At 36.0% G+C, this 21,751-nt stretch overlaps 1 long non-coding RNA gene across 1 annotated transcript; it reads left to right on the top strand.

Moving 5' to 3' along the window:
* Positions 1 to 17,093: 17,093 nt before the first annotated feature.
* LOC139189726 (uncharacterized) lies at positions 17,094 to 21,484 on the top strand. The gene is made up of 2 exons (XR_011573595.1): positions 17,094 to 19,963; positions 20,682 to 21,484. It is a non-coding gene; the product is annotated as an uncharacterized lncRNA (long non-coding RNA).
* Positions 21,485 to 21,751: the final 267 nt, after the last annotated feature.

Here is a 21,751-nt window from a genome sequence, read left to right as displayed (position 1 = left end):
GTTCGTTTAAATAACTTGTGTTAGCTAGAGTTGTTGATTGTCCAAAACTGTTGAGACATCATCAATAAGCTAATGGATCTTAAAGATTGTCAATGGATCCAAGACAAGTTAGTGGGAGCTATATGCATTCAAATCAAGAAAATATAAGTGTTATGTTTTTCTTAAGGTTTCAATTGAATGCTTAGTTACAACAAGGTCAGTGGGAGTGATGTCATACTTTTGAGCAACATATTATGAATGAAGTCTATTTGATAGACGTAATAAATATTGATGTTACTCAAAATGACAAATTGTGACAAGGTCAATTTTGAAGTACGGACTTAAAATGGACTTATTGATACAGCAAGGCTGTCTCAAGAAAGTTGTATAAGGAGATTGAATCTCAAACGTTGAAGATTTGAGAAAGTATTTCTACATATTTTAGAGAAATTGCTTTCATGACACTTATAAAGAATATGTCACAATATCACAAAAGGGACACATGTACGGACTTGTGAGTTGATATCCAAAAGTAAAAAAAACCATAAGGGTTGTCACTTTAAGATATTACTATGGTCCAAGATCAGAATCATAGCAACTGATAGAAAATTATTACCTTTGAGAAAGGAACATCAGAGTGAGACTCTGGAAGCGTGCATTCACTTAGGTTATAAACCAAAGTGACAATAACCCATTTTAACAAATAGAACTTCATGGTGGATGAAGTACTAATCATATGAAAGTATTGTTAGTATGGTACTACAATGGCCTCGAGGTTGGAGCAAAGTTTGTATAAAGTATACAAACGAAATATATGTTGATATATATTAAAGTTTTAGAAACTGCTTCAAAAGGTGTTTCGAATAGACAAGGTTCATAATGAACCAATGATTGAATCCAAACCATAAGGTCGTTAGTAGGATACTATGACGTAATGGGGCGATAGATCAAGCCATGGAATCAAGGTCTCATCACAGTATTTGAACACAAAGAAGAGACAACATTAAATGTTTTGGAAACATTTAATAAGTAAATCCTTTTAAGTTAAAAGGATTAATGCATAACTTAGTTAACCTACGAGCTCAAGTTCACTCGACTAGCATCTATAAGATGCAATACTGATTGACTTTAATGCAAGTGGGAGATTGTTGGAGATATGCCCAGAAAGTCAATCTTTGGAAGAAACCTTTCAAGACAATGTCTATATGTATGGAAAAACTCTAATACATCAAAAGGGAAAGTCACTCATTAGGACTATCTCAATAAACGATATACATCCTAAAGAGTGAATCCATGGACAATGGATCGATGGAACGATATACGGCTCAAAATCTCCTTCTCTCCTCCAAAAACCTGCGGCACTCTCACCAATTTTCTCTCTAAAACTCTCGCTGGAAGCTGCGGCAATAACTTGTATTTATAGGACTAGGGCACGACCTACTTTATGGTGGAAAAGGATTGAGTTGTTTGTAGTGTTTTAGGACTCCTTAAATCAGATTAGAAGTGGTTGAATGTGATAACGAATCCCCCTTGCAATTGGAGATTAGGTAAGATAGGATAAGGATATGATAAGATAAGATAAGATAAAATAAGGTTGAGATAAAACAGGACTGGATAAGATAAGGTGAGTTTGGATAAGGATATGATATGATTAGATAAGGTTTGTTAAGGATAATGTTTCCCTTTAGTTTCTGATTCCTTGTCTCCCAAGCCTTACTCTTAATTGCTCCAGATTGTAGCACATTTCTAGCATTATTTAAACACCAAAAACGTCCATCCAAAGTACTCCCCACGCATGTTATCCAATCCAAGTCCAAAACTGCTCCAAATTGCTCCATTTAGGTATTTATTGTCATCTTTGCCAATTGGACCTACAAACATACGAAAATAGCTTAAATCACTATAATAAATAGAAACTAACTTACTAAATGCAAAGAAATAAGCTAACAAAGTCGCATAAATATGATCCTATCAAAATCTCTCTGAATATTTCATTCACCAACAAAAACATTCAACTCCCCCATCTTACAGAAAGAAATAGTTTTTATAACCATTTTGTAACATACATTCATAAATTAAAAAGGCAATAAATATAAAAATACCTAAACCTGAAAACTACATAAACCAAGTAATCCAATTAGCCAAAAAACGTCCAAAACGCCTTGGCTATTATTAGGAGTGATAGGAGCATAATTATGCGACTTAGTTAGCTTGTTTCTTTGCATTTAGTAAGTTAATTTCTATTTATTAGAGTGTTTTAAGCTATTTTCGTGTGTTTATAGGTCTAAATGGTAAAGTTGGCAAGGAAGGGCATTTTGAAGCGTTTTAGAGAAATTTTGGGCTTAAAATGGATAACACATGCATGGAGCGAGGTGGATGGACGTTTTTGAAGTTCAAAAGAGGCTAGGAATGTGCTAAAGAGATGGAGAAATTAATTCAAGACATAGAAGATGAGGAATCAGCTAAAAGGAAGGAACTATCCAAAACCTTATCCAAACATTATCCAAACTAACTTTATCTTATCTTACCTCATCCTAAGCCTATGTTACCTAAATTCCAGCTGCAAAGGGGAATTATTCAGATTAGGACACCTAAAAACTGGTTCTAGAAGCCACACCCTTTTCCTAAAAAGGTGCCGCATAGGCCCTTATCCTTTCTTCTAGGAACCTGCCGATTATTCTAGTCCTTATCCTCCTTGGTTTCTGCCATATAATTAGCCTTTTCCTTGTGGGATTGGGGTGTCAAATCCTTCTCCCAAATAACTTTTATGCTATGCCCTCAGCCTATAAATACAATCAAAGGTGCCGCATAAATGGAGCACCACACACAAGAGCTTGATTTTCAGAGAATAAAAACATAGTGCCTGTTGGAGATATGCCCTGAAAGTCAATCTTTGGAAGAAACCTTTCAGGACAATGTCTATATGTATAGAAAAAACTCTAATACATCAAAAGGGAAAGTCACTCATTAGGACTATCTCAATAAACGATATACGTCCTAAAGAGTGAATCTATGGACAATGGATCGATGGAAGAAGTAATCTAATGATGTTAGACTGCAGAGACCTTCTTCACATAACCATGATGTCCAAAAAGGTTCCTGGTCATAGGATTTTCGGAGGGACACTGACAATACATAGACCAGTACATACTATGTCCCCTTCTAATGGGAAGGATGGAAAGTCTCATGCCATTCGTGTAGTGACACTAAGACAAGTATGTAGGTGCTCATTATGGGAATAAGCTCACTGAACATAATCAAACGAGAGTACTTGCATGGAGGTCTACTCACATGTCAAGCAAGTGACTCTACTGGTTGGAATAATGTAACTAATCCTTTGACCTGAGACATCATGGTTGTCTTGGGGATACGTTGCTAATCATTTGATAATGAGATGTGATCACATCTCATCTTGGATGTGTTTTATGCATTGTTAGGGTCAGTGATTTATTCCTAAAGGCATGTGAATGATCAACAAGGGATCTCTAATCCTCGTTATGAGAGGATGAATACTCTAAGATATGATTTAGGAATCTTCCGCCAAAGTATCGAGCGTAATGATGGAAATCGTTCCTGTACGACTCAATAGAATCATATAACTTGATATAATCACATTAGGGGTTTGACATTAAATATCCATACCCTAGTAATATGATTGTGAGTATTGTATTAGAGAAGGATCGAATTACATTGTAATTCCAACTGAATAGGTTCTCCGAACAAATTCTTCATTAGCTTGGGTAGCCATGATATATGGTTAGATGTCACTCATGGCTTGTGGGTTCTTCTAGATGATTAAATAAGTAGTCATCAAAGAAGAAGGAGAATTGAAAGTAGGTTTTAATTCACTAGGTGATTGGATTAATACAAATCAATTGGATTGGTGCCAATCACCTCACTGCCTTGCTAATTAGAACCTAAAATGATTGTACACCGAAACACTCTTGTAGTGAGACAACTAAAGGATGATGGAATAAATTAATTGGATTAATTAAGTGTTATGATTAATTAGAAAGTCTAAAGAAATCATAGAAGCAATGAAAGATCGTTTTGGACTTAAAGAAAAAGTTCGGGTTCATTTGGGCCCATTAAGCCCAAACCCATTGGGCTTTTATTTAAGCATAGGATGACTTGAAATGATAAAAGCCCAAAGCCCAAACAACACAAAAGGGGCCGGCCATTGAAGAGAGAGAGAGAGAGTCAAGTTGTTGACTCACTTCTTAGACATTTATAAAGGAAGTTTAGTGAAATAGTTTCATTAGGGTTTTGTGTGTTCTTTTCACAAAAGAAGAAAAACATCTCTCTCTTTCTGCACTCACACAAAGCCGGCCACCAAAGGGGATTTAGCTAATCATCTTCTCTCCCTTTTGTTATTCCATTATCCATCTCACTACATTAGTGGGTGTGGATCTTTAGAGGTCTTCTACTTTGGAGACTAAAGGAGAAATGAGCTCTAAATCTTTCAAGGTGGAGGAAGCTAGGAGGGAGGCTAGACTCAAGGAGTTCCAAGAACAAAGAGCTTGGAGGTGGTCCATCCTTGGTCTCAAGTCTAGATCAAGAGGTACAAAACTATACCTTCGCTTTGTTCTTCAATATTTTCTTAGATGCCTCATATATGAACCTATGCTTCTTGAAGGGGATTTGCATGACTATAGCTTTGATATTATTTGATAACATGCTTTCGTTGCTAATGTATATAAATTTTGATTTGTATATGCATGCTAGTCACTAGAAATCCCACTTAAATCTCATTATTTCCCTTCAGTGTCGTATCTTGCAAGGAAAGAGAGCTTGGTGCCGTGCCTGCCATCCAATGCCTTTGGATTGCTGGAATGTTTGTTTTAATTTGGTTTTCAGTTATGATAGACATGTGGAACTAATTCCGTTTTAGCTAGAGGTGAATTCAAAGCCATGAACATATGTGTGATATGAATTGTTTACATCCAGTTATTGTTTCATAAATCGTGAACGCAATTTACTTATCTGTTTGATTGATAACTTATTCTTGTGTGTTGATCAAGGAGGCCTACTTAGTTTACATGCAGGGATTTGATGCTAGAATATAAGGGAATTTCACCTAATCGTTATGAACTTATATTCACAAGTAGTAAAAATCACTAGTCATGATTGTGTTAAGTAAGTTCCTGGCAAGAGTATCATGCAGTTCATAGTTATGAATGTCTTGTCAATGCTTATGATTTTCATAGAACTTAATAATATTTGATATGTATCTCTATCATGTTGTTCATATAGGGAACTTGATAAGAATAATTTGATTGCGTCGCTAAGTCCAATTCAATGAACTTAGGAAAATCTGAGAGTTAATTTGTGCATTTCACGATTAATTTGGGGCATTGGCATTCATGGTTTATAGGAATAATAACTGGAAATTGATTTGTATGCATATGGTTCATGTGTGGAGAAGAATCCTCTAGCTAGTCTTTCACCCCCTTCATTCACCCCAATTTCGTATCAATTAGTTTGTTTTCTGCAAGTTACTTAATGATGTGAAATTTAACTAACACTCAAATTAAACCCTATTAAACATGTAATTGTAGTATTAAGCAGGTAGGGATCATTCTAAACCGGGGATTAACTAGGGCTGCTAATCAACACAAATATGACTCAAAAACACAAAACTAGACTTAGAAACACAAAATTAAACACTTAAGACTTAAAATTGACTCAAACTACTCAAAACAGCACAAATAAGTGAAATTGACTCAAAACTGACTCTAGGGAGTTAATTGGACGAATTTAAGACTACTAAGACTCAAAACACTAAATTGGACATATTTCAACACTTTTCTAACTAATCTAACACACTTAATTAAATGGGGATTGATTTGGACGAAATTAATTAAATTGAACAGATTGCAAAACTAAATCAAACTAGGTACGAAATCAGGTGAATTGAATGGTGAAATAGGCTAGCTAGAGGGTCATTCTCATATGCAACATAAATCAATTTCCAGTATTGTTTCTTTAAACCATGAATGACAATGCCCCAAATTAATCGTGAATGCACTAATTAACTCTCAGATTTCCCTAAATTCATTGAATTGAATGGACAACGCATCTCAACCAAATTATTCTTCTTAAGTTCTCTATATGAACAACATGATAGAGATACATTCAAAGATCATTAAGTTCCATGGAAATCATAAGCATTGACAAGGCTATCATAACTATGAACTGCATGATACTCCAGCTAAGAATCTACTTAACACGATTATGACTAGCAATCTCCACTACTTTTAATTATAAGTTCCTAACGATTAGGTGAAAGTCCCTTATAATTTAGCATCAGATTCATGTACGCAAACTAAGTATGCATCCTTAATCAACACACAAGAATAAGTTATCAATCAAACAGATAAGTAAATCACATTCAAGTTTTACGAAACAATAACTGAAGGTAATCAATTCATATTAAACATATGTCCATGGCTTTGAATTCACCTCTAACTAAGAAAAACTTAGTTACACATGTTCATAGCAATTGAAAAGCAAACTGAAATAAACATTGAAACTAAAACGAGGGAAGAAAAAACTCTTAGAACTCCAATGGTTGCAGATGGCTTGCGCACAAGGTCCTTGCTCCATTGGAAGGCACGGCAAAGGCTCATTCTTCTCCAAAGTTGCAGCAAAGGTTTGTAGAATGGTGTGGATTGCGGCTAAGAGGGTTTTAGAATTATATAGGGGTGGTGAACGAAAATTGGCTGAAAATATGTATATATAGGCACAACAAACCCTAGGGAGAATCAAACTAGGGTTAGAAATCAGCATAAATGGAGAATTAGGGCCCTAGGGTGCGGCACAAAGGTTTAAATCCACCAGGAAAAAAGTTTGGCCCAATTAATTTCTGAAAAGGATTTGCATAACCCAAATCCATAAGGAAAAAGGCTAATTAAATCAGAATCCATAGGGAATTGGGTGAGAAGAGGTGCGGCAAAAATTGGAGGGAAAGGGAGTTGAGTGCAAGGCAAGGCAAAAGTCTTCTAGAAGGGAATAGGCGCCACTTTTGTAAGGTTTCTAGAAACTATGTGTTTTGTGGCATAAATCGATTTCCAGTATTGTTTCTTTAAACTATGAATGACAATGCCCCAAATGAATCGTGAAAGCACAAATTAACTCTCAGATTTCCCTAAATCCATTGAATTGGACGGGATACGCATCATAACCAAATTATTCTTCTCAAGTTCCCTATATGAACAACATAATAGAGATACATTCAAAGATCCTTAAGTTCCATGGAAATCATAAGCATTGACAAGGCTATCGTAACTATGAACTTCATGATACTCTAGCCAAGAATCTACTTAACACGATTGTGACTAGCTGATAGGAGCATATTTATGCGACTTAATTGGCTTGTTCTCGTGCATTTATGTTATGTTTCATTAGCTATTTTAGTGTTTAAAGTTACTTTTGTGTATTTTCAGATTCTAAAGGCAAAGTATGCATTTTGGAGCCTTTTGGAGCAAAATGGAGCTTGGAATGATTATCACATGCTTGGAGCAAAAGGAATGGATGAATTGAAGAAATTAGGATTCCTAATCAACGAAGGATTCCTAATCGACGAAGGATTCCTAATCGACGAAGGATTCCTAATTGAAGATGGATTCCTAATCACATGAGGATTCCTAGAAGAACAAGGATTCCTACTCCAACAAAGATTCCTACTTGAAGTAGGAAAGTTAAGCCAAGGTTTCTTATTTTGGTTTGACCTTTCCTAATCCTAATTGTCCCTATGTTCCAGCAACTTTGAAGGCCTTTTAAGCATTCTAGGACACAAATTACACATTCCTTGCATAATCCTCATTAGTGCCGCACCTTTCCCACCTTCCCTCTTCCTTGCCGTGCAAGGAAGGGAGTTATTTCCTGTTTCCTTGCTTGTAAACACCTTCCTAATCTGTTTTAGGTTAGTGCCGCACCTTTTGGCTAATTTCCCTTAAGTTTCTGATTTAATTTCCTATTTCTAGAAGCTTTTGACTTAATTTCTGTTTACCAAAAGAGTCTAGGGTTTTTAATTTCCTAATCCCTTTAAATAAACATGTTTGTGCAGCCACAAACATCTCCATTCAGTCCCATTCACTCCCATTCACGCCAGAAACACCATCCCACTCTCTGCCGCACCTTTCCTTCACCATTCACCATATTTTCTGACCCAAAACTACCCTAGCCGTCCCATACACCTATCCCAGCCATAAACCCATCGTTCTACACCATCCATAACCCCTAAAACTCATCCATTCGTGTGTCGTAGCAAGGAGAAAGAAGGAAGGACTCTTGGATGCTCAAGCTTCATCGTTGGTGCATTCTAGGTGTAATTCGTTTTATGATTTCAATGTTTAATTTCTTTTCCTTTCATTTTGCTATGAACATGAGTGGCTAAACCTCTATTGGTTAGGGGTGATTTTGAAGCCATGACTATGTGTGCAATTTGATTTGATAAATTCCAGTTATGAGTTCTTGAATCGTGAATGCAATTGGCTTAACTGTGCGAGTAATAACTTATTTGTGTTTGTTAATTAGGGGTCGACACTTAATTGGCTTGCATGAATATGATGCTAGAATATAAGGTTGTTTCACATAATCGTCACATACTTATATTCATATGTAGTGAAGGTCGCTAGTCACGATCGCGTTAAGTCCAATTCCTAGCATGGGTGACATGATGTCATAGTTGCAAATGCTTTGTCAATGCTTATAGTTTTCATTGAACGTAATGATCTTTGATTGTATCTTTATTATGATTTCATGTAGGGAACTTTCGAGGAATGCTTTGGGTTGTCGAATGATGTCATCCAATCCAATAACACAAGGAAAACTTGAGAATTAACTAGTGATGTCACGGTTAATTTGGGGCATTGTCATTCATAATTCAATGAAGGAATAACTGGAAATCGAGCCGTTTGCATACTTGTCATGTGTGGAGAAAGAGCCTCTAACTAATCCATCATCCATTTAAAATCCCAAAATCGTTTTCAATTCTGTTTTTACTTTGCAATCTGTTTTGTTAGTTTATTTTCGTCCAAATCAAACCCCCATTTATTTTGGAGTCCTAGATTAGTTAGAAAGTGTTTTGGTTTATGTTTTTTAATGTTTTGGAACAAGTTAAAACCCAAATTCGTCCAATTTGGTGCTTTGTGTTCAAAACTGCCCAAAAAGTGTTTTTAAGGCAGTTTTGAGTCTTTTGGTTGCTGTTTTGAGTTTTTGGTTTGTTTTAGTGTTTTAAACTTTAGTTTTGTATTCTTTGAGTCTAATCTAGTGTTTTAAACTTTGTTTTTACGTTTCTAAGTCAGTTTTCAAGTGTTTAGCAATCCCTCCTAATCCCCGGTCCAGAACGATCCCTACTTACATACTTTACTACAATTGACAAAAAGAGGGTTTAATTTGTGTGCTTATATATTTACGCATCACTAGCAATCTTCACTACTTTTAATTATAAGTTCCTAACGATTAGGTGAAAGTCCCTTATAATTTAGCATCAGATTCATGTATACAAACTAAGTATGCATTCTTAACCAACACACAAGAATAAGTTCTCAATCAAACAGATAAGTAAATCACATTCATGTTTTACGAAACAAAAATTGAAAGTAATCAATTCATATTAAACATATGTCCATGGCTTCGAATTCACCTCTAACTATGAAAATCTTAGTTACACATGTTCATAACAATTGAAAAGCAAACTGAAATAAACATTGAAACTAAAACGAGGGAAGAAAGAAGTCTTAGAACTCCAATGGTTGCAGGTGGCTTGCGCACAAGGTCCTTGCTCCAATGGAAGCCACGACAAGCTTCTCTTCTTCTCCCAAGGTTGCGGCAAAACTTGTAGAATGATGCGGGTTATGTGGCTGAATGTGTTTTAGAATTATATGGGGGTGGTAATCTGAAATTGTGGCTGAAAACATATATTTATAGGCTAGGGTTTTCACAAATTCTGATGGGAAAAGGCTAGGGTTTTTTATGTGAAAATATATAAGCACACAAATTAAACCCTCTTTTTGACAATTGTAGTAAGATGTAAGTAGGGATCGTTCTGGACTGGGGATTAGGAGGGATTGTTAAACACTCTAAACTGACTCAAATATATAAAACTAGGCTTTAAAACACTTAACTAGACTCAAAGAACTCAACACAAACTGAAAAGACTCAAAACTAACTAGAATGACTCAAAACAGCTTGAAACAACTAAATAGACTCAAACTAAACACTAGGAATGAGTTAGGACGAAAATTGAATTAAACTTGACTCAAAACATTTAAAACACACAAATTATAACAGATTCTAACTAATTAGACACTCTAAAGTAAAGGGGGATTTGGTTTTGGATGAATTTAAAATAAAAACAAGTAACTAAAACTTAAGACAGATTTTGGACGAATTTGGTTGAATTAGATGGATGATGGGCTAGGTAGAAGGTCTTTCTCCGCACATGACACACTTGCACATGAATTGATTTCCAATCGATTTCCAATTGCTTTTCAACACCCCAGATTAACCGTGATGCACTAATTAACCCTCAGATTTTCCTTTACTTATTGGATTGGATGAATGAACGTGACAACCCAAATCATTCTCCAAAAGTCCCCTACATGAATGCATAATAGAGATACAATCAGAGATCATTACGTTCCATGAAAATCATAAGTGTTGACGAGACATTTGTAACTATGAATGCATGATACATTTGCCAAGAATTCAATTAACGCGATTGTGACTAGCAACCTTCACTACTCTTGAATATAAATTTGGAACGATTAGGTGAAATTCATTTATATTCTAGCATCAAATTCATGCATGAGAACTAAGTATGCATCCTTAATCAACATACAAGAATCAGTTTTAAAGAAAACAGGTAATTGAATTGCATTCACAACTTATCAAATCACAATTAGATGTAATCAAATCATATTGCAAGTATAGTCATGGTTTCGAAATTCCCCCTAGCTAAGTAGGGGTTTAGCCACTCATGTTTACAGCAACACGAAAGGAAAAGAAATTAAACATTGAAAATATAGAATGAATTACACCTAGAATGCTCCAACAATCCAGCTCGAACATCCAAGAGTCTTTCCTTATTTCTTCTTGCTGCGGCACAAAGGTGGATGGAGTGTATGAGATGTGTTTAAGGTTCAGTAATGTGTTTTAAGGTGAATAGGGTTATGGCTAGATGTGTATGGACGTGGTTGATTGTGTAGAATGGTGAATGATCCCTAGAGAATGCAGCTAGGGTGTTTATTTAAAGACTTTAGGGTGTTTAAGGCTAGGAAAACAATATAGGTAACATAAATTAAACCAAAACTTAAAGGGAAATAGGAATTAAAATCAGAATCCTAAGGAAAAGGGAATGTAGGTGCGGCAAGGCTTTTTATTAAAAGGGAATGTAATTTGGTGCAGGAAATAGGAAAGAAAGGCTCTTCCTTGCACGGCAAGGAAGAGAAAAAGACAAGGAAGGCCACGACAAAGGTTTAGGGAAAAAGGAAAGGGTTAGAACCTGCGGCAAGGCCTTGAATGGTCTAAGGAACCTTTGGTTTGTGTCCTAAAATGCATAGGAACCTTCAATGTTGCAGGAACTTAGGGCCATTTAGGATTAGGAAAGGTCAAACCAAAATAGGAAACCTTGGCTTAACTTTCCTACTTCAAGTAGGAATCCCCATTCTTCTAGGAATCCTCTTTCAATTAGGAATCCTCACATCTTTAGGTCTTCAATTTCACCCATTCCTTTAGCTCCAAGCATGTGTCATCCATTCCAAACCCAATTTTGCTCCCAAAAGGCTCTAAATGCACTTCTTTGCCACATTAGCCATATAAACCTGAAATTGCACAAAAATGACTTTAAACACTAAAATAACTAAGGAATAACAACATAAATGCATAGGAACAAGCTAACTAAGTCGCATAAATATGCTTTTATCAGTTTAGCGGCACAAGGCTTGGCCCAATCCAAGGCGAAAAATAACTAGGGTTTCTAGAAGGGGTTGGGGCGCCACTTTTGTAGGCTTCTAGAAAGAACATGTTTTCTGGCAGAAATTGAACTTCTAGAAGGGTTTGGGGCACCACCTTTCTAGGGCTTCTATAAGGGAAGATATAGGCCTTCTACAAGGGTTTTAGGTCCCCTTGCAGCTAATTATTCATCTTCCAAGTCTTGAATTAATTTCTCCATCTCTTTAGCACATTCCTTGCTTCATTTGATCTTCAAAAACATCCATTCCTTGTGCTCCACGTGCATGCAATCCAATTCAGCCCAAAAGTGCTCTAAAATGCTTCAAAATGCACTTTCTTGCCAACTTTGCCAATTAGACCTACAAACACACGAAAATAGCTTAAATCACTATAATAAACAGAATAAACACAAACTCGCTATGAAAATGCAAGAAAACAAGCTAACTAAGTTGCATAAATATGCTATCACTTAGTTTTAGTTTTAAATTTCATTCAAACCTGCCCCCTGTTGGTATTTTGAGTCAAGTTAAGTTTAGAATTCATCCAAATCACCCTTTAGTTCCTGTTTTGAGTCAATTTGTTTGTTTTGTGCTGTTTGGAGTTAGTTTAGCTTAGTTTTGTGTATTTGAGTTGAGTTTTTAGTTTTTGAGTCAAGTTAGTGTAGATTAGCATCCCTCCTAATCCCCGGCCTTGAACGATCCCTACTTACACATACTCTAATTATCTAAAAGAGGGTTTAATTTGTGTGTTAGTTTTTACCACATCAAGGAGCTACTAATGGCTGTTATTAAGTTATTCTGATTAGTTATAGTAATTCATTTTATTCCAATGATTCATTAAATGCGTTGGCCAACTGATCTGCATCAACAATCCTATGATAGGCCTTCTTAAACTTTATGGCTACTTCCAACATAATAAATGTTGAATTCCACCTTGATTTGCTTGTTAATTTCTCCATATGCACGACTTGTTGAAATACTCTAATAATCTTTGTGGAAAGCTCTTTATAAACGTCGCACAACTTCTTATGGTTAAAACACCCTTGGTTAGCCTCTTCATCCCTTAACGCACAATTCAGTTGGTTATGTGAGCGATACATCTCATATGTAAATACTCCTCACTCAAAATGGCTTGTAAATTCTTCCACCTATTCATCTTCGACCTAAGTTGATCAAATGCAACTTTTTTTGCAGAAGCATTGTCCACTGTGATGGTGAGTACTTTACCTGTGCCGCATTCCAATAAACGAGTTTCAATCAACTTAGTTATTATGGTTTCGAAGTTGTTAGGAATAACACAATAATTTAGGGGTGGGTTCAAAAAACTGAAAACCGAAAAAAACCGGACCGAGGCCGAAAAAAACCGAATCGAAATTGTCAAACCGAACCGAACCGAATTTGGTTGGTTCGGTTTCGGTTTTTAAGGTTCGAAAATCGAATCGAACCGAACCGAACCGAAATAGATTTTAATTATTAAAAAAAAAAAAAAAAAAAACCCAAGGGTGTTCGAACCCATTCCCACTTGGCTGAGTATCTTTCCCTTAAACCATTTTGATAGCAAGTTTTTTCCTGTTAATACCTTATGAGTAGCATATTTATAAAAAAGTAGATCATAAGAAGTTATCAATTCTCATCTTTCATCCAATCCCAACTTTTATTTGACCTAGCCGAAAAACCCATCTTTCCCAATTCCTCTCTCTCTCTCTCTCCCTCCCTCCCTCCAACCAAACACAACAAAAACCAAGAAATCCCACCTCATAAATCAAGCTCACCTATTTCCCCAACCTCCAATTCCCACCTCCCCTCAATTTTCGAGTCAAATCGGCGGAACTCACTGTCCAATTTCATTGGATTTGACAAAAAATTAACCATGGTGGAGACTTTGCAGCTAGAACGGTTCCACTCGCCGAGGTAAGTGCTCCGGTTATCCTTCAACAGTTCAACATTTTGTTTTGTTCTCCTTTGCAAGTTCATTGGATTTGACGAAACGAGTTTTGTTTGATCTGCAAGATGGAGGTAAAGGTTTAATTCTTGGTTTTCTAGGTGAACTGGAAAAAAGAATAAACTGTGCTGTAGTACTCATTGTAAACTTGCAGTAATGTGTTTCTCCCAGTGCAAATAATTCAATAACACAAACCATCGCTTCAATTGTTTAAGTATGATGCCTTTTTCATTTACCACTAACTAGTAATTAACTTTTGCTTCTGTTTTTTTTTTTTTTTTGTGTGTGTAAAGCTCTGCCTTGCTACTTTTTGGATTCTGTTAAAATGCATAGTTCATTGTCGATCTCAGAAAATCGTTGTTGCAAATTTGTTGCAGGTTGATTTCTCATTGAGGATGCTCAAGGCAGGGAGAAGCATGTGCTCCAGATTAAAATTAAAAAAAAAACAATATTTTTTGGAAAAAAAACGAACCGGACCGAAACCGAACCGAAAAAAATCAAAACCGAAAAAAACCGAACCGAAAAAAAACCGAACCAAACCGAACCGAACAGTAACTTCGGTTTGGTTTTCGGTTTCGGCCAAAAACCGAACCGAACGAAACCGAACCCACCCCTACAATAATTAATGATCCTCTTGTGCATATTCCATACATCATTAATAAAGTGTGCGGTAAAGACCATATAATTCATGCTTTGAGTGCTTCTGCAAGTGTTAGTGATAAGAGAAATTTGGTGTGCATTCAATTTTTTTTTTCAAATTAGCCTTGGATTTGTCATACATTCTAAGAAAAGTTCTAACAAGAGTCCTCCTAGAAGGCACACAAAAAAATGGAATTGCAACACTACAAAACCTTTTGAACCCCATTTTATCAATGGTACTAAAGGGTTTCTCATCAATAATAATTATCTCTACACATGCTTGCAAACAATCATATTGTTTAAACACCCTAGCAACAAAGTTTTTACCCCCTTCTTATTCCCGTAAGGAATATTTTTTTTTTCTTCATGTTTGTGGGATAATATTTACTTTGTCTTTTAAGATGTGCTCTCATGTCGTACGTCCCATTTACAATTAGATATGCCGTATAGTCACCAAAGTTTCTTATCTTTTGGGCAATAGGTACATTTAGATCTAAGTTTTACCTCTTCAAACCTAATACAGTTTGAAGTGCTCCCAAACCCAATCTTTTATAAGAATCACTTACCTCATCTTCCTAATCATATCCTTCACTTTCACTTTCAGCCTCATTTTTAATTCCCACATTGGTTCCTGATCATTACCTTCACTTTCACATTGGATAGTAGAAAGGTATAAGAAATATCAACTCCTTTCTCTTTGATTTGAGTTGAATCTTGGTTCACCACAAGTACTAGGCTTTGAATTTAATGGGTAAAGTTTTGATTTGAGTACATACAAGCATGATTCCTCCTTTAATTGACAATTGCATGTGTAGATGTTGCTCAAATGAACTTAGTAAAATCAAATATTTTCCTTCAAGTGGTATCAAGAGCCTAGGTCTAGTAGTTGGTGAACCCTTTTGGGTTTGAATGTTGTAATGGTTACAAGCATGTTCTTGCTTCTTTGAATGTAGATTTTGTTTGAAAATTTGTCATCTCAAAAGTTGTAGATGTAGTTCATTTAACCATGAATTTTGGAGCTAAAATTTGGTACCATGTGTATGGGGAAATTCTGCCAAATCCATGGATGGATTTTTGGGTTCATGTTTGTCTTGTTAAAAGAGTTTTAGAGTAACATTAGGAACCCCTACGTACCCGTATGTTAACCCTCTTTTTTATTGAGTGAAAACATTCATGGAGCTCTTATGGGTTTTCATGGATGTTCTTCAATGTTCTTACTTTGTTCTCGATGTTCATACCAAGAACAAAAAGTTTGTTGTTTTGATTCAAAAGTGTTTGGTTGTTTATTTAAAATTTTTGTTAGTCATGGTTGGGGTACATGCATGATTTGTACTTTCCTATCAAACCCATACTAATCAATTTTACTATTCACACTATACCAATCACTTTTTCAAACGCACAAATCAACTCACACACACCATCACTACTCACCAAAACTAGCCACCCCTTAATCGGGGTACTTTTAAGATTTTTGTGCAATTAAAGTTTTGATACTTTTGTGTATTTGCATTTTGACCCAAAAGTTTACGATTTTACGGAAAGGCCCAAAATCACTAAAGGACAAATTGTTTTGCTCTTTTAATGAAGTTTTTGTAATTGTAAAAATTTTTGGGTTCTAGTTGTAATTACATGAAGTAGCAGACTTTTGTATTTTTACAAAGTGACCCCAGAAGTTTGTGTTTAGCATAATAGCCCAATTATTGAGGTTGTTGCATTTTGGCCCAAATTAGGTTGAGAACAAAACAATTTTGTCTCTTTAACGAGAATTGGATTTTCATTTCATTTAGCTCCATTTAAATCAATTTTGTGGATGCAAAAAACAAATGACATTGTTGCATTGTAGTTTAGCTAGTTAAAGTGTTAATTAAATAAAAAAAATGGTGATTATGAACCTAAGCCTACGATAATTGAGCTATGTGATAGGCCATCTCTCAAATTTGTTTGAACCATGGGAATGTGTAAATTAGATTTTGGTAATGTACTCTTCTTATGTTTTATATGATATGCATGAAATTGGAGTCATTGGGTCCAACGCCCAGTAGGAAAATGCGCCTTGATATGATTAAATGCGTAACTAAAATCAATCACCATCCCTAAACGGAGATCCAACACTAGGCTTGGTGTTGGATCGAATCGAAGGTTCATAGTCATCCTAAGACCCTAAGGCAACTATGTAGTCCATCAAAGAATGCAAAGCTAATGTTCATAGAACCCTATACTCTTACTTTAAAACCATTTTACAAGCATAGTGGGAGTATCATATGCCACTAAATCAATCACATGGACCAAAAGTTGTAATAGGACCAAATTGTTTTAATGTAACTAAAATACATGCTTATATGATGAGATCAAAAACCCTCAACCAATCAAATATTAAGTTAACAAGCGAAAGGGTGTCCTGAACACTTTTTTGTGCCTTCTGCCATGGTAAGTGTGGAGCTAAAAATAATCCCAAAATCCTAGAGGCGACACGTGGACTTGCATCGACAATAAGCTCTATTTGAATGTACACAAATGCACCGCGCTTTAACTCTAAATTATAGGGGGTGCAAAGTGATAGGAGCATATTTATGCGACTTAGTATGTTTGTTTTCGTGCATTTATGTTCTTAGTTCTTAGTTATGTTAGTAGTTTAAGCCATTTTTGTGTGTTTGTAGGTTCTATGGGCCAAGGATGCAAGAAGATGCATTTTGGAGCATTGTGGAGCATTTTTGGGCTAAGATTGGATGGTGCAAACATGGAGACATGAGGATGGACGTTTTGGGCTTTTGTGTGTGCAAATGTGTGTGTGTAATTGCAAGGATAAACACATGCAAAGAAGCCCACATGCAAACTCAAGGCAAGAGAGGGAGAAAACACATGCAAAGAAGCCCACATGCAAAGTGAAGACAAAACTCATGGCAAAGGTGAAGGAATTGTGTGTGTTTTGTGATTGAAATGATGAAGCATGTGTGTGTAAATGCAAAGGGGATCTAAACATGGACAGCACATGTCATGTGCAAAGGAGAAACAAAGATGACAACACACACATGCAAAGAAGAAAACAGCAAGAAAGGCATGTGCAAAAGAGAAACATGGACAACCAACAAATTCGTCAAAACTGCCTGTGCAGATTAGCTGACTTTGAAAGCATGTTACAAACAGCTCAGAATGAATTAGAAAATGAGCCTTATATTCATGGAAAGCTACGGATGTCTACTTTCTGGAGCAATTTACGGATTGTTAATATCATTTTTCTAGAAGAAGTTATGGGCATTGTAACACTGAAAGGTTCAGAAACGTGGACAGCACATACACAAAGAGAAAGGCAAGGCATGGATAGTTTGACATGGGCAGAAAATGGGTGGATTGTTGGCTGAAATAATGAAGAACATGTGTGTACAAATGCAAAGGAAAAACACACACACATGGGCAAAGGAAACACACACACATGGGCATAAAATGGGTTGATTTGTGGTTGAAATGATGGAGGTCATGTGTGTGTAAATGTAAAGGGAAAAACATGGCAGAAAATGTGTGTGTTTTGTGGTTGAAATGATGAAGCATGTGTGTGTAAATGTAAAGAGGAAACATGCCAACACACACCCACACAAGCTCACATGCAAAGGAAATGGAGTGGTCCTCTCCCTAGCCTATAAATACATCCACCCTTCACCATAACAAAAAGGAAGAAAACCAAAGAGAACACAATCCACCCATCCACCCTTCACCATAACCCACCTATATCCATCCACCACCATAATTTACCACTCATCCATCAAACCACACCTTGTGCCGCTACAAAGAGAAGAAGAAGGATCTTGGACGTGCTTGCCATTCAAATTGGATTGTTGGAGCGTTTTTAGGTGTTTTCTTTCTTTTGTTTTCAATGTTTAAATTTGTTTATCTTTGCTTTGTAAGTATGAGTGGCTAAACCCCTATTTAGTTAGGGGGAAGTTTGAAGCCATGAACATGCTTGAGATTTAAATTGATTTCTTCCAATTGTGATTTGATAAGTTGTGATTGCAATTCAATTATCTATTTTATTCATAACTAATTATTGTATGTTTATTAAGGATGCATACTTAGTTTTCATGCATGAATTAGATGCTAGAATATAAATGAGTTTCACCTAATCGTTACAAATTTATATTCATAAGTAGTGAAGGTTGTTTATCACAATCGCGTTAATTGAATTCTTGGCATAAGTTTCATGCAATTCATAGTTACAAGTGTTTCGTCAATGCTTATGATTTTTATAGAACTTAATGATTCTTGCTTGTATCTCTATTATGCAATTCATGTAGGGAACTTGTGGGGAATGCTTTGGGTTGTTGTATGCAATCATCCAATTCAATGAAATTAGGAAAATCTGAGGATTAATTTAAGCGTACCTAATTAATCTGGGGTGTTGAGCATCATAGTTTATTGAAAAGCAATTGGAAATCAATTCATATACAAGTGTGTCATGTGTGAAGAACGGACCTCTAACTAATCCATCCATCATCTTATTTCTTAAATTTGTTTTACAATCTTCCTAGTTTTATAACTTGTTTGTTTGTTTCAAATTCATCAAAACTAAAATCCCCCTTTTACTTTCTTGTTTCAAAGTGTTTAAAATTTGTTTGTTTGTGTTTTAGAGTGTTTTGAGTCAAGTCAAAACCCAAATTTCGTCCAAAGTTGTGCTAGAGTCAGAAACTGCCTAGTTTGTGTTTTTAGGCAGTTTTGAGTGTCTTTAAGTTATTTTGAGTCTTGTGAACCTGTTTTGAGTTCTTTAAGTCTATTCAAACGTTTTTAACTTTGTTTTTATGTTTTTGAGTTAGTTTAGAGGTTTTAGCAAGCCCTCCTAATCCCCGGTTTAGAACGATCCCTACTTATACATATACTACAATTGTCAACAAGAGGGTTTAATTTGTGTGTTAACTTATTTTTCACATCACAAAGCTGCGTTTACATTTAAGGAGTCTATTTTACGTTTTGATGTGAAGGCAGGCCATGATAGCTCGTCTCGAAATATATTGTCGATAGTGTGAAATGACTTTTATACCCTTGAGCGTTGAGTTATGTGTGTGTGAATGGGCTAAGGTTTTGGATCAATTCATTTTCTTCCTTAGCTCTTGGACCTAATTAGAATTTAAGTTTTATTTGTTTTGTTTGGTTGCCTAGACCTGGATCACACATTTTCACACACACACACACACTAACCCTTGGACCCTCTCTCTCTCATTCCCTCTCGGATTTCTTTCATTTTCGGTACAATTGTACGATCAACTCATGAACCAACCCTTTCAGGCACAGATCAAGGTAGTGAATGGTATCTTTGGACTCCTTGCAAGCTCAGGAGTCGATCTATACCCTTGGTTGGACGTGAGGACTTGTAGAACCTGAGTTACCAGAGCTCCGATAAGGAATGGAAATTCCTCCGACGTGATCGCGAAGGTTTTAGGTTGTTTCGAGACCTAAGAAGGTAATATTCTTGCTTTTCTAGCTCGTTGGATCATTTTGGAGTGGTTTTGACATAGGAACACTAGGGTTTTTATAGTTGCAACCGGTTTCCTCGAATTTTTCCGACGAGATTTCATTGGATTTAGGACCTAAAAGTGGTAAGGATGTGTTCCTCTAGTCCTAAGCTTCATTTTGGTATAAATTTCATGAATTTTGGTTGAGAATTGGTTGAGATATTAAGATTTAAAAATTTCCCAGAATCCGGCAATCGTAGTGGTCACCGGCACCAGAATCTGGCAAACCAAGGTTGAAGGAGGAGAATATTCCATCAAAGTTGACGGAATATGCTAACGGCGTTAGGTATATATAATGGTATATGCTGATTTTTTATGGAATATTCCCTAACGCCATTAGGGATTCCGTTTGGTGTGCCAGGCAGGTGCCTTGGCCAACGTGTGAGGGCGCGTGGGTGATCGAAATTTTTTCTAAACATATGGGATTGTTCGTGGAGTTGAGTAGATCATGTTGGTATATTCAAACACACCAATTGAGCAATGTATGAGAAGTTATTACCTAGTTTTGTGTATGTGCTTTAAAATAACGTTTATATAGTTGTTTCGCATATAGGTGAGACCTATGATAGGAGCATATTTATACGACTTAGTTAGTTTGTTTTCTTGCATTTTCATAGCTAGTTTCTACTTATTAGAGTGTTTTAAACTGTTTTCGTGTGTTTTCAGGTTCAAATGACAAAGTTGGCAAGAAAGTGCAATTTGGAGCAGTTTTGGGCCAAGAATGGATAGCACATGTATGAAGCAAGGTGGATGGACGTTTTTGGAGTTCAAGAGGCTAGGAATGTGCTGATGAGATGAAGAAAATAAAGTCAAGACAAAGAAGATAAGGAATTAGCTAAAAGGAAGGAACATTATCTTAACCAACCTTATCTTATCCAACATTATCCAAACTAACCTTATCTTATCTTATCCTATCCTAATCCTATTCTATCTTAATTCCAGCTGCAAGGGGGACTCCTTATCACATTAGAATACCTAATATCTTATTCTAGAAGCCCTGAAACAATGCAAATAACCTAATCCCTTTTTCGCCTAGAAATCTGACGAATTTAATCCCTTCTTTTCTAGAAGCTTTGTGCCGAATTCCCTAGTCCTTTTCATCCTAGGATTGTGCAACCCTTTTTCCTTCAGAAATTGTGCAAACCCTAGGCCTATAAATACATATTTATCACCACAATTTCGCGCACCACAAACACAAGAGCCAAAACATGAGAAAAATACAATTGTGCTCAGCTTTGCAAGGAAGGAAAGAGAGGAGACCCTTGGAGCCGTGCCTGCCATTCAAGGCTTTGGATTGCTGGAACGTTCCTAGGTCTGTTATATCCTTAGTTTTAGTTCAATGTTTAAATTAGATTGTTTTTGTTTAATTGCACCCATGTGGAACTAATTTCGATTTAGTTAGAGGTGAATTCAAAGCCATGAACATATATGTGATATGAATTGATTACATCCAGTTATGATTTCATAAATCGTGAATGCAATTTACTTATCTGTTTGATTGATAACTTGTTCTTGTGTGTTGATTAAGGAGGCCTACTTAGTTTGTATGCATGAATTTGATGCTAGGATATAAGGGAATTTCACCTAATCGTTATGAACTTATATTCACAAGTAGTAATAGTCACTAGTCATGATTGTGTTAAGTGAATTCTTGGTAGGAGTATCATGTAATTCATAGTTACGAATGCCTTGTCAATGCTTATGATTTTCATGGAACTTAATGATATGTATCTCTA

The sequence above is a fragment of the Malus domestica genome, chromosome 11 (assembly GCF_042453785.1).
Source record: "Malus domestica chromosome 11, GDT2T_hap1".
NCBI lineage: Eukaryota > Viridiplantae > Streptophyta > Magnoliopsida > Rosales > Rosaceae > Malus > Malus domestica.
Note: the sequence above shows the minus strand (reverse complement) of the source record. Positions and strands in the feature narration are given on the sequence as shown.